General features: G+C 46.4%; 1 pseudogene; it reads left to right on the forward strand.

Moving 5' to 3' along the window:
• Nucleotides 1–2,481: 2,481 nt before the first annotated feature.
• LOC119251325 (lathosterol oxidase-like) lies at nucleotides 2,482–3,596 on the forward strand (annotated as a pseudogene).
• The last annotated feature ends 4,814 nt before the right edge of the window (nucleotides 3,597–8,410 follow it).

An 8,410-nucleotide genomic window follows, 5' to 3' on the forward strand; every position in this document is an offset into this window, starting at 1 on the left:
TGGTGGTAGCCGTGACTCCCTTGAACGCCCTTTCCGAACAATAAAGAATGGTTATGCTATGATGGATGGGACAGCAAGTTTCCTTATATAAACTGTATAAAACTTTGCCATTCTTGTTCTTGGGTGCTCAGCCCTTTGGGGAGCATTTCCAAGAGCCCACTGGTGTGACAATTAAATCTCTCTCCACCTCTCTGAGTGCCTATTTCTCTAGGAAATTGCCATAGCAAAACCACCTCATTTCTGTGAGAATGGCCTGTATCAGAAAGATGAGACATTAACAAGTGCTGGTGAGGACCTAGTGAATAGGAAACAGTTCTACATTATTTTAGGAATGTAGACTGGTTCACTTTTGATGGAAACAGTACCAAGGTTTCCGCAAATGGCCAAAGCTCTCTTGACTAAAAAGAAGGAGAATGGAGGCATCACACTCCCATACTTCAAACTATACTACAAAGCCATAATAATTAAAATAGTATGATACTGAAACAAAAACAGACACACAGACCAATGGCATTGAATAGAAAACCCAGAAATAAACCCACATATTTATGGACAACTAGTCTTTGACCACGTGTTAATCGGGGCTGCTCTGTAACACAAGGAGCAAAGTATATGCAATGGAACGAGGACAGTTCACTAAATGGTAGTGGGAAAACTGAACTGCTTGCTACGTGCAAAAAATGAAGTTAGACTACTTCTTCACACCATGCACAAAATCCAACTGAAAATTGATAAAAGAATTCAACATAAGACCTGAAACCATAACATATATAGAAGAAAATATAAGCAAAACACTACATGAAATAAATATCCATAACATCTTTAAAGACACAACCCCAAAAGCAAAGAAAGTGAAGGAAAAGATAAACAGCTGGGATTACATCAAACTAAAAAGATTTTGTACAGCAAAAGACACATTAACCAAAACAAAGAGACACCCTTCTGATTGGGTGAAAATTTTTGCACACAATGCAACTGGTAAGGGACTAATCACAAAGCTCACAGGACTCAACAAAAATATACAACCCAGTCAAACAATGGGAAGAAGATCTAAAAAGACTTCTCCAAAGAGGAAATGCAAATGGCCAAAGGGTATATGAAAAAATGTTCAACATCACTTAAATCAGGGAAATGCAAATCAAAACCACAATGAGATACCACCTTATACCAGAGAGAATGGCACATATTAAAAAAACAGGAAACAACAAATGTTGGCAAGGATGTGGAGAAAAAGTAACTCTCCTATCCTGCTGGTGGGAATGCAAACTGGTCCAACCACTATGGAGAGCTGTGTGGAGATTTCTTAACCTGCCTAAGATAGAGCTTCCATATGATCCAGCAATTCCACTCCTAGGAATCTACCCAAAGGATACAAAAGCATTAATCTCTAAGTTTATTTCAGCACTATTTACGATAGGTAAGATGTGGAAACAACCCAAATGCTCAAAAATAGATGACTGGATCCAGAGGATGTGGTATATACATAATAAAATACTATTCAGCAATCAAAAAAGATCAGTGCATGCCATTCTCACCATGCATGGAGCTAGAAGGGATCATGTTCAGTGAAATAAGCCAGAGAGATGAAGAAAATTATCTGTTGGTTTCACTTATAGGAGGAATATAGGGGAATCAAATAAGGATCAGGAAAATAAATAAGAGTAATGATAAATAAAAAACCAAAATTAGCAAGCAACTATAAATCAGAGACATTTTGCAAAGGACAGGGAGGTAAAAGGAGCAAAACGGGAGAGAAGAGCACAAGGGACGATCGTGATGTTTCATGGGTGAATTGGTGCCGGGAATTTCATGGGGAATACAACTGAAAGGAGAAAACATACAAGCGTACATTGTACAAAAAAAAAAAACCTGATATTTTATACATATATATAAACACATTATTGAGATTTCTTAGAAAATTAAAGTATCTTCCATAGGCCCAGTAGTTCCACTCCTATATGTGTACCCAAAGAACACAAATACACTACTATGAAGGGCACCTTGCACATCCATGATCACTGCAGCACTAGTTACAATACCCAAGCTGTGGAAACAACCAAAATGCCTGAAAACAGATGAGAATTCAAGAGGTGGTATATAGATAATAGAATACTACTTATCAGAAAAACATAAACTCATGCCATCTGGGGCAACATGGATGGAGCTAAATGAAATAAGTCCAAAGGAGAAAGGCAAATATGTCACCCATATATGGATAGAGAAAATCTAACAAAGGGCTATATTAAGGAAAACTTAAAAACTAGCCCTGAATCCCCAGGCTGCACCTATTGCTGACCAGGGCTACAAACCAGCCCAGGCTTCCTGGTCTGGCAGCACTGGGTGGTGGACTGACCCTCTCTAGTTTAGCATCAGAATCATTTGAAGACAAAGCCTGACTCCTGCTGACTGAGTCCCCCATTGTGTCTTGTTGCACTTATAACACCACTGGATCCCCAGCCCCTCTTATTTGCTAGAGCTAAGATGGATCTTGTACTTGATGCTGTAGATAATTATTTTTTTATACCATTTCCATATCCAACCACAGGGCCAGAGTATGACATCTTCTAACAAATTGTAATTCTGTCATTGTCCGGGTTGTAAGAAATCTTGGTGTTTTTATCCTTTATTTCCTCTTTGTGACAATGAGCTATTACTTTGCCTATAGTCATTCCCTAATGAACCACCACAACATTTATAGAACAAGTCAACTGAGAATCATGTTTACTGTTAGGTCATTACCATGGATTAAGTATTCCCACCATTTCACTGCTTTTGTGGAGCTGAGAGGATGCAGCAACTTACCTGACAACATAGGAAAGTTTCCAAACAGTTGGTTTCAACCCATTGTACCTGTATGGTCCTTCCTATTTCTCATCAACATGCTGATCCACTGGATTCACAGAGGCCTTCACCATAGACTTAGAGATGAGCAAATCCATGAACCACACCTTTGGAAGATCCCTTCTTCACCTGCAAGTCATGGTTTTCACTGTGTGGATGGCTTTCTTCAGAGTCTACCTTACCATCTCCACCCTTTAATCTTTCCATTACATCAGCTGGTTTATTTAGGTTGTACATCTTGGTCAATAGCTGCCTCATTTCCATTTGTGAGAATGATTTCTGTTTCCTCAAATCTTTTTTATAATTTTTTAAAAGATTTATTTTATTTATACAAGAGTTGGGGTAGAGGCCAGAGGTGCCGGAGGATGAGAGGATTCACCAGAGTGGGGAGCAGAACAGGCAGACTGACCAAAAACACTGCTGAGGGGAACAGCTGGTGAGACAGGAGAGGTCTGCTGCGCCATGTGGGTATCTCCCTGGCCAGCAGGGAATCGAACCAGCACTGCAGAGGCTGCGGACAGCTTCAGAATGCTGTGCTCAACCTGCTGCGCCACTGGGGAGGTCTTCTCTCCTCAAATCTTAAGGCCACTTATTAATGACTCAGCTCATCATACAAACCATTACCTCTTCTCTAACTACAACTGTGGACAGTATTTTACATTGCAGGGTAGAATTGGAGGCCCATTCAAAACCCTTCCTCCTTTGAGGGGAAGAAGGTGACAGAAAAAGCACAGCAGCCAGGAGGGAAGTTGTAAAAACTAAGAAATTATTCACTGGAGAGATTACAAAGGTTATTGCCCAATTATTAAATATTTTTAATGAGAAAAATAATCTACATACCCCCAGGAGACATAGCTATGGTAGCATTGGAAAGTCTGCATTGAGGGCCCTGCTGAGGGATGGTCATGCTGAGAGACCAACCTCCTGCGTAAACACCATCGGTGACCTAAGAGGTGACTGTGTCTTTCCAGCCAGGAAACCTGTACCTTATTGTGGGGTAAGGGGGGGAGCAGGGGGAAGCCAACTGGCCTGGCGTCATGTGGCGTGGCGTGACGCCCTGCAGTGTGGTGCGGTGCTGAGGGCGGGGGAGTGCAGTGGAGTGGACTGAGGGTGTGGCGGAGAGCGGCGGTGAACAGCGGAGAGCATGAAGACACCAACACGGCTGCTGGAACCGGTAATGGAACTTCCCGGCGTGGGTTGGTTGCGCTACACTTACATTGTCTCAACAATAATTTTTAAAAAGGTGGAGAGAAAATAAATGATTGAGGGGACCAGGTTATGTCCTTTTGCCTTAACCCACCACGTTCATTGAGAAAAACTCATTGTGCTAATAGCATCAAGACCCAGCGTCATGACAAGGAGCGGAATACAGTGACAGATGGTGCCTGGTGTCAGGAGTGAGCTCTGTCTTCCATGCTGGCCCGGCAATGACCACCTGTAGTACTTTGTTCAAGGGGAAGCCCCAATGTGACAGCAGGTCTGATAGAATCTGTAGTGACTATGTACATGGCCTTTTCATATTTCATGTGTCCCCCTATTCTCTGGGACATTGTCAAATGTTACATTTTACTGATGAATTAATAAACTGGAATTAAAAAAAATTGATACTATGAAATGTAGGATTATTTAGTTTAACATTTTTTTTTATTTATTTTAAAAAAACATTATGTAATAAGTGCAAAATTATGTGAATGTAAATACATTTAGAAAGGGAAATGTGATGCTGTAGAGGTCAGGAACTGGACACTGCAGTTTTCTGATCCCATGCAGACCGGGTAAAGGAGGAGTCAGAGTCCTCAGTGGTTTTTTGTAGTCTTTTATTGGGTTCAGCGGGTACGTGGCAGGCTGGGGGGCTGGGAGGCCGGCAGTCCTCCAGCCCTCAGCAAATCTTCACTCTATCTGGGCGCTCTGGTGTTCTCTGCTTCTGCTTCGGGCTTCTTCTCTTTCGGCTTCTGCTGCTGCTTTCTCGGCTTCTTGCATCCTGTGACGCCGCCCTTAAAAGCACAGTCTTAGCGCAGGTGTACCCACTTCAGGTGCCCGCCATCAGGCATGCATTCAGGATCACAGTGTTCCCTCATCTATCCTGATGGCGGGAGGGCAGAAAAGCCTGACGTTTTTCCTTACCCTACAGATGCCCAAGTAATATATTTCACTATTTTTTTTTAAGATTTATTTATTTGGGCTTCCCTGGTGGTGCAAGGGATTAAGCACCATACTAAGAAGCAATCTCCAGCCTCTGCAGCATGAGTTCAATCTCCGGCTGGCCAGGGAGCAGCCCACATGGTGAAGCAGACCTCTCCTGTCTCACCCGCTGCTCCCCTCAGCAGTGTATTTCAATCTGTTCTGTTCCCCACTCTGTCTCTGGTGAATCCTCTCACCCCTCTTCCCCCACATCTCTGGCCTATACCCAGCTCTTGTATGCATAAGTGTAAGATCAGAAATGGACACAGTGCAGGTTTTCTGATCCAGCAGACTGGGTAAAGGAGTCCTAGACAGTCCTCAGTGGGTTTTGCAGGTTTTTATTTAGATTACCAGGCATATGGCAGGCAAGGATGCTGGGGGCCGGAAGACTGGCAGTCTTCTCAGCCCCCAGCAAGTCTTCACCCTATCTGGGTCCCTGGCCTTCTCTCTGCTTCTTCTCAGCTTCTGTTCATTCTTGGCTTCTGCTGGCGTCCCCATGACACCATCCTAAAAGCCCAGTCTTAGCCCAGGTGAATCCCATCTACCTAGGCCCACACCCTACTCCAGGTGCCCGCCATCAGGCATGCATTCAGAACCGCAAGAATCCATCATCTATCCTGATGGCAGGAGGGCAGAAAAGCCTGATATTTTTTCCTTACCCTACAATAAGTAAATAAATCTAAAAGATTTATGCATTCAAGAGCTGGGTAAAGTCCAGAGGTGTGAGGGGTGAGAGGATTCACCAGAGAGATTGGGAAACAGAACAGGCAGACTGACTGAGATACACTGCTGAGGGGAGCAACGTAGAATACAGGCGAGGTCTGCCATGCCATGTGGATCACCTCCCTGGCTCGGGATTGAACTCATGCTGCAGTGGCTGCAGTTAGCTTCATAGTGCTGCTTCTTAATTCCTTGCACCACCAGAGAGGGCCCTCACTTATGTTTTTTAAAGTAAACTGAGGCACTGCAGTTTTGATATATTTCAAGGTTATAAATCTATAACTTTCTATGAAGAGAAACGATGGCCAAGTATTCAGCCCTGTCACTGAGGATAAGCTTTGACATTGTCATCTTCCCCCACTTTCTCCACCTCCTCTGCCAAAAAATCTAATAAATACGTTCATATGTGTTAACATCAATATATTGGAAAAACATGGTTTGCAAACTATTAGCTATTTATGTGAAACCAATAAAAAGTTATTATGACTATTGAAAACATACGCGCACACACACACACACACACACACAAACTAACCCTTGAAGTCTGCATGTAGAGCAGCGGCTACCCAAGGGGCAATGGGAAGGGTGACCACAAAGTGGGGAGTGGCACAGAGGACTCTGCTGGAGGCCCGTGGCCTCGGGGGTGGGTGTGCTACAGTGACAGCACATGAGGGGTGACCCTACCCTTCTACAGTGTAAGCAGTGATGTGACCAGCGCTCCCTCAATGAAGATCCTCTTGTTCCTCTTGCCGCAAAGGGCTTTCTCAGGTGTCTGGGGTCACATTAGCAGAATGTGAGGAGGTGGGGAGACTGCCCCAGTCCTGCCCACCAGGCCCCTCCCCACACTGACCTGTGTCTCTCCCTGATGACTTTCCTGCTCCGGCAGAGGCAGGGCTGACTCCACCCCTGCTTGGACTTTGTGTTGTCCTGAGGAATAATGTCCACTTCCCTACTGAAAATAGACACCCAGACATGAAACTGTTCTGCATTGTTTTTATGATGGGTTAATTGAAAAGATTCTTAAAGTTTTATAGGATTTAAGTAGGAGCCATGAGGACCAGCCAGAACTGCAGGTTTGTTGTGCTGAGTCTGTGCAGGTGGGGCTGTGAGGAGCCGAGGGGAACGGGGCCTGTGTCCAGTTGGGGCTCGGTGCGTCGTGGGCTTTGACGTGGTCACTCCTCAGGGGTCATCTCTCTGCTCCTTTGTCCTTGTGCTTCAGGAGCACCTGTCCCAGCAGGGCCTGTGGTCACAGCGACTCAGACACCACCTGGGCCTGTACTGTCTCCAGGATGTGGGTGGAGGCTGCGTGCGGCTGTTTCAGGCTATGCTCAGACAGGGCTGGGTCCTCAGGCCTCAGTGTGTTTATATTTACTTATTTGGGATTTTTTGGAGCACACCTGTTCTTTTTCATGCCAGGGATTAGGCTTAGGCACCGCTATTGTCCACACAAGGCCCAGAGCTGCCCCTGCTCACGCACATCTGGTGTTAGAGATGAATTTTCAGACTCATCCTGGTGTGGGTAAGAATTGTGGGGAAGGTGACCCAGAGAAGGTGTGTGGGGACAAGGAAGAGGGCTACTCTCCTAGCATGGACAGGTGGGTCTCACTGGGAAGGGACCTTTGAGAGAAGACCTGATGGACACTCCATGCCCACAGGGTATCTGCGGAAGCTCTGTCCAGGCAGGGCGACCTCAGCCCAGACGCCCCAGGACGGGGATGTCTGTGTGTCAGAGGCTGCGGCTGGGGCAGGGGTCACTGAGATGGGGTCTGTGCGCCCACATCATGCAGACATTGAGGATGTTGGAAGGGTTTTGCCTTTTCTCTGAGTAAGACGTGGGGTCACACGACCTCTCTGGACAGAGACCACCTATGTCAGGGCCCTTTAGGAGCATCTTCCGTGAGACACAGGCGTGTGGGGGAGAGAGCACCTGGAGAGAGACGCGGGGACGACACAGGAGAGGGGCGTGTGGAGAAGCCCCCCTTGCTTCTCAGCGCTGGGCTCGCCCCAGGGACAGGAGGACGTGGAAGGAGACACTTGGGAGAGACCCGTGGGGACACTGGCCTGTGTGACCATGGTTTGTGCTTTCATTTTGCTCCTTTTGTCCCCCACTGACCTGTTCCCTTTCATCGGCTTCTGTGGGACCCCGCCAGAAGGTGCCTGAGACTTGTGGCAAGATTTCAGGCTGCAGTGGCCCCACTTTGGGGCAACCCTGTGTGGTTGGGTTTACCCACGAAGGGATGGTAACTGGGTGTTTTGTTGGGAAACTCTTCTCCTCCCTTCCCTTCCTCTCTGTGCGCGCGAATCTACTGTGTCCTTTCACACTCAGAGTGTGCTCTGCCTTTATGTGGCAGATGGCAGAACTTGCAGTTTTTGGGGCCCTGGGGTGCCCCTCATTCTGCCTGATAGCAGATTGAAGATGTTTTCTCTGATAGGACTCATCTTCCCTTCTCTGCTGCTCTGTCCCACTGGGTCCCTCATCCCGAGGAATCCCCCCCAGAGTTAGAGAGGACAGGACAAAGCCCTCAGTGGGGATCTGACCCGGCTCCTGCTGTGTTTGGGGCAGGACCTTGTCCTTGTCCCTGGCAGGTCAGGACTGGGGAGGACTGCCCTTCAGGTTAACTGAAGAAGCAGACAGCAGGACAGGGGCCCCTGGGGATACCCTGACTCC

The sequence above is a fragment of the Talpa occidentalis genome, unplaced genomic scaffold (assembly GCF_014898055.3).
Source record: "Talpa occidentalis isolate TD23 unplaced genomic scaffold, MPIMG_talOcc4v2.1 talOcc4.2, whole genome shotgun sequence".
Lineage (NCBI taxonomy): Eukaryota > Metazoa > Chordata > Mammalia > Eulipotyphla > Talpidae > Talpa > Talpa occidentalis.